The 5,913-nt window shown below is 42.1% G+C and overlaps 1 protein-coding gene across 3 annotated transcripts in view; it reads left to right on the forward strand.

Annotated features, from left to right (window-relative positions):
• si:dkey-207b20.2 overlaps window positions 1-1,873 on the forward strand; it is an 8,671-nt gene extending 6,798 nt beyond the window's left edge. For all 3 annotated transcript variants that reach the window (XM_073917098.1, XM_068224245.2, XM_005155913.6), the window contains exon 3: window positions 1-1,873. This exon is cut by the window's left edge and continues 2,078 nt beyond it. The gene's annotated coding sequence lies outside the window, so the exon portion shown is untranslated.
• Window positions 1,874-5,913: the final 4,040 nt, after the last annotated feature.

Genomic DNA, 5,913 nt, shown 5'->3' on the forward strand with positions numbered 1-5,913 from the left:
CATAAAGCGCGTGCACAATCACACAGGTGGGAGGAGAGAAGGAGAGTGGGGTAGCCGTATTTTTTGTTGACCGCAAACAGCCACGCAAACAGCAACGCAAACAGCAACGCAAACAGCAGCGCAAACCAAGCAACGCAAAACTGTATCACAACGGCACACGCAACAATCATCACACCAACGCAATAATCGGCACCATACAGGTATTCAAAGACACAAATTGCTGTATTGTTTTTGCATGCTTCAAGTTACATAAAGTCTTTCCATATAACATCTTGGGCTCAGTGTCTCTGTCTAAAGCCACCAGCGCGTCACAAATATAAAGGACCCTCACTGCCTCTCGAGCGACTTATAGAGGGCATCAGGAAGTCGCAATATTTTGTCAACAAAAAACGGCATCTTATCAGGAAAATCATCGCTCGCAAAATCAGCGCACAGACGAATCAGGAAGACGCCAAGTAAGTGATGCGATTGCAAACCAAATGGGCCACGTCATGTGTTCGTTTTCATAGGACAGATAAGTTTATCTGTGGATATATGTGTGGATGAGGAATCTGGTTGGCATTGGTGCATGTTAAAGTTGTTTGGAATGCAAATCGGATGCGCGAGGTCGCGCGACTTACTTTGGTGTCTGTAGGAAGTCTGCACTTTGCGGCTTGTTTGTGTGATGCCGTGATGTTGTTTGGAAGGAAAATGAACTGCTGTTGAATTGAATCGAATCGTTTGAGCGTGTTCAAACGTTGCATTGTGTTTGGATGTTGTGATTCACTGAACACTGAATCAAAAGAGTCACTATGAGTCAAACTGGTGGTACCCCGTGCTCGGTTGAAGAGATGGGAAAGAAAAGGGAAAGCAAACTCACTCAAAAGGCCTTGCTGAATAAAATTGAGAGATTGCAATGTGAACGTAAACATGCTGTTGATAAAATCAAAGGGTTGATACCAAAAATGAAAGAATATATGAAACAAAAGGCAAACATCCTTCAAATAAAGCAATGTTTAATGACTTTAAACACAATGTGTGAGAGTGCTGTTAATGCACATGATGAACTTATGCCACTACTTCCTGAGGACGAATTTCTTAAACAAAAGGAATGGTTTTTAAGCATAATGAATTACAGCAGTGTGTTTCAAAACCAAACTGAGCAATGGATCAGTGAAACTGAGCAAACCCAGGGTGTTTCACAGAATGCAACAGAAATGAACGAAAATGTGATTTCTGCAAAATCAAATGAAGTTGAAAATGAGGATGAAATTAATCCACGTGATAGTGTCTCAAACATAAGCTGTAACAAATCATCACTGTCAAAACATTCTTCAACCTCATCTGCACGTTTAAAAGCCCAAGCTGAGTTGGCTGCTTTAGCCATGAAGAAAAAATTATTAGAAGAAAGACATGCACTGGAAGAAGAGGAGGAAAAGTTGCGTAAAAGGAAAGAAAGATTGCAACTGGATGCTGAAATTGCAGGAGAACAGGCAAAACTTGAGGTTCTCAAAACACACAGTACAACAAGCATGATACTGACATCAAATGTTTCAGATGGGATGAACTCTTATGTGGCAAAACAGTCTAAACAACCACTCAATGTTGATGCAGGTGAATTTATTCCATCAGATTCAAATAAGGAGAGATATTTAGGAGCTAAACCCAAAGTCAAGCTTACTCCAGTGTTGGACAATATAACTCCATCAAACATCATTGACCCACCATTTTCGCAAAATCACCTGAATTCTTTCGACATGCAAGATTCACAAGGACCACATGATTTCAATACAGATATTTTCATGGATTCGGAAACCAAAAATTGTGTTCTTGGTCTCATGAAGAAACAGAATGAGGTAACAACACTGTTGATGCAGCAACAGGGGCTTTCAGCTTTACCAAAAAGAGAAATACCCATATTTGATGGTGACCCACTGAAATACCACTCTTTTATTAGAGCTTTTGAGAATGGTATTGAGAAAAATATAAATGACAACTGTGACCGTTTGTATTTCTTGGAGCAATATACAAGGGGCCATGCTAAAGCACTTGTGGGGAGCTGTCATTATATGAATCCAGATCGAGGATATTTGAAAGCAAAAACTTTGTTGAAGGAACAGTTTGGGGACGAACAGAAAGTGGCCTCTGCTTATATGGACAAAGCCCTTTTATGGTCTCCAATTAAAACCGAGGATGTGAAGGCTCTGCAGGATTTCAGTTTCTTTCTCAGAGGCTGTTGTAATGCAATGGAGGATGTGCAGTATCTTCATGACTTAGACATGCCTTCTAATATGTTGTGTATTATTAAAAAACTTCCATATAAACTCAGAGATCGATGGAGGAGCCAGGTTTGTGAGCTGCAGGAAAGAAATAACCAGAGAGTTAAGTTCAAAGACATTGCTGATTTCATTGAGAAGCAAGTGAAAATACTCACAGATCCGGTGTTTGGTAACATACAAGACACTACATCAGTAAGTGGAAATAAAGGAATGAACAAACTTAAGTCACAATATCGATCAGGAAACAAAGGAATCAGCTTTGCGACCAGTGTGGGCGCTGTGGAAAGTAAATGTCAGTCTGAAAAGAAAAGGAAGGAAATTATAACAACAGATAAGAAAGTGTGTATGTGCTGTGGAGGAGGACACACCCTAGATATGTGTGTACAGCTGGGGAAGATGGTACACGAGAAGAAGATAGGCTTCTTGAGGGAAAATGGTATATGTTTTGGCTGTTTGTGTACAGGAGGACACATCAGTAAAAAATTGCCGTAAAAGGATTTCCTGTTCAAAGTGTAACCTTAAGCATCCTACAGTACTTCATAGGGAACCTGCACATGTTACTGAGCAGACTGAGAGGAACACAGTGGTGCCTGTTGACAACATGCTGGTGTCAAGTGGTCTTACAGGGGCTGGAGATGAGGACTGCAAGCTACCCATAGTACCGGTTCAGGTAAAATCTAATAAAGGAAGCAAAATTATTAATACCTATGCATTTTTGGACCAAGGGAGCACTGCAGTGTTTTGTACAGAGAACTTGATGCACAAGCTTCACCTTACAGGAAGGAAGGGGCGTATTCTTCTACGAACCATGGGGCAGGAGAAGGTTGTGAGTAGCAACATTATATCTGGTTTGGAGGTTGCAGCTCTGGAAGGAGATCGTTTTCTTGAGCTGCCAAAAGTTTATACACAAGAGTCCATGCCAGTGCACCGAGGAAATATTCCAACTAATAGGGATATTAAAAGATGGTCTTACTTAAAACACATTCATTTACCTCAGATCGATTCCGAAATAGAACTCCTGATAGGAACCAATGTCCCTAAAGCACTGGAACCATTACAAGTGGTATGCAGTGTAAATGATGGACCATATGCCATTAGAACCATGTTGGGCTGGACTGTTAATGGACCACTGATGGGAGACAGTGGAGAAAGGGTTAACTGGAAACAGCCCCTGGTAATGGTTAATAGAGTGTCAGCTGTAAATCTGGATGAGATTTGGCACCAACAGTTTAAAACTGACTTCCCTGAAAACCGTCTCGATGATTATGCTGGTATGTCAAGAGAAGATCAAAAATTCCTAGAACTAGTGAGTAATTCAGTAAAACATGTGAATGGGCACTACCAAATTGCATTACCATTAAGGAGCATTGACGTCAGCATGCCAAAAAACAAGAACATTGTCGAACAGCGTTTGCATCATCTGAAAAGGAGGTTTCAGAAAGATTCATTATTTCATGCTGAATATAACAACTTTATGAATGATCTGTTTCTTAAAGATTATGCTGAGAAGGTGCCTGTAGAGGAACTAGACCGCAGTGATGGAAAGGTATGGTATATACCACACCATGGAGTGTTTCATCCCACCAAGGGAAAGATGAGAGTTGTGTTTGACTGTGCAGTGAGTTATCAAGGAACATCGTTGAATGCTCAGCTCTTACAGGGCCCAGATCTTACGAGTTCTTTGATGGGAGTCATGACTCGTTTTAGAAAGGAACCAGTAGTAATCATGGCTGATGTTGAATCCATGTTTTACCAGGTACGGGTCTCTTCGGATTACTCAGACCTGCTTAGGTTTCTTTGGTGGCCTAATGGAGATGTGGAACAACAACCTGTTGAATACCGTATGAAGGTGCATTTGTTTGGGGCAGCATCATCACCTAGTTGTGCCAATTATGCCCTCAGAAGGTGTGCAGAGGATTATGGATGTCACTACAGTGAGAATGCAGTAGACAAATTATTGAACTCTTTTTATGTAGATGACTGCCTTGTGTCAGTTGTTACAGAGAAGGAAGCAGTGTCACTTTACCAGGAGCTGGTTTCTCTGTGTGCCAGGGGTGGGTTTTTCCCTCACAAAATGGATAACCAACAGGCCTGGTGTATTGGAAGCTATCCCTGAAAGTCACAGAGCAAGAGGCATGGAAGGGTTAAACATGGAGTTGGATTCATTACCTGTGGAGAGAGTGCTGGGTTTGGAATGGTGCATAAAATCAGACTGTTTTAAGTTCAAGATTGTACTAAAGGATAGACCACTCACCAGAAGAGGAATTCTCTCTACTATCAGTTCAATTTATGACCCTCTAGGAATGCTAAGCCCTGTCATTTTAACAGCAAAGAAAATTCTGAGAGATTTGTGCAGGAGAGAAATTGGCTGGGATGACACTGTGCCGGAGTCCGTGTCAAAGGATTGGCTGAAATGGCTGCAGCAGCTGCATTTGTTGGATGTGTTTAAGGTGGACCGATGTGTGAAACCATCATGCTTTGGAGATGTTGTTACAGCCCAGTTACACCATTTCAGTGATGCCAGTCAGGATGGGTATGGAACAGTGTCTTACCTGTTGCTGAAGAACCAGCATTCAGTAATGCACAGTGCTTTCATCATGGGGAAGGCAAGAGTGGCTCCGTTAAAAGCCGTAACCATCCCTAGAATGGAGCTTATTGCTGCTACCATGGCCAGTCGCATGGACATTCTTTGGAGGAAAGAGATGCATATGGATCTTTTGGATTCTGTGTTTTGGACAGACAGTACATCTGTGCTCAAATACATCCGAAATGAAACCTCACGATTCAAAGTTTTCGTTTCTAATCGGGTCTCTCAAATCCTGAAAGTTTCCAGTCCTGAGCAGTGGAGGTATGTGGACACTGCAAGCAATCCAGCTGATATGGCATCTAGAGGTGTTAAGGTGGATGTGTTTATTCAAAACACTACATGGGTGTCAGGGCCTCACTTTCTTTTACATCCGGAGAGTGAGTGGCCTGTAAACAAGGAGGACGTCAACTACCTTTCACCTGAAGACCCCGAGGTCAAAAATGTTGCTGCAACAAACGTTACACAACTCAAAGAAGATCCAGTCACTTACCTGATCAAGTATTTTTCTTCCTGGACACGCCTTAAGAAATCCGTAGCATGGTTCTTGAGGATCAAGGACTGGCTCATGTCTTGTTTAAAGGAAACAAGGCACTTTCATCAGACCGTTGTACAGTCTGGCAACAATGCACAGCAGAGCTCCTCCGTGGCAGAGGAGATTGATTATTTTAAAAGGACAAGCAGTAAACTTACAGTGGAGGACTTGGACCGGGCTGAGCTTGCCATCATTAAATTCTGTCAGGGACAGAGATTTCCTGAAGAGCTAGCCAGTCTGGAGAAAGGGCAACATATTAAAATATCCAGTCACCTCCATAAACTCTGTCCACAGCTGCAAGATGGAATCCTGAGAGTTGGTGGTCGTCTCTGTAGGTTGGCTATGCCTGTGGAAGTTAAACACCCTATAATATTAACAAAAGATCTTCACATTTCAGAACTCTTGCTGAGACATATCCATCAGGAAGTGGGGCATGGTGGACGGAACCATATGCTGTCCAAATTGAGGGAGAAGTACTGGATAACTGGTGTCAGTGTAGCCATAAGGAAAGTACTGTCCAAATGCATCGTCTGTCG

The sequence above is a fragment of the Danio rerio genome, chromosome 11 (genome assembly GCF_049306965.1).
Source record: "Danio rerio strain Tuebingen ecotype United States chromosome 11, GRCz12tu, whole genome shotgun sequence".
In the NCBI taxonomy this organism is placed as follows: Eukaryota; Metazoa; Chordata; class Actinopteri; order Cypriniformes; family Danionidae; genus Danio; species Danio rerio.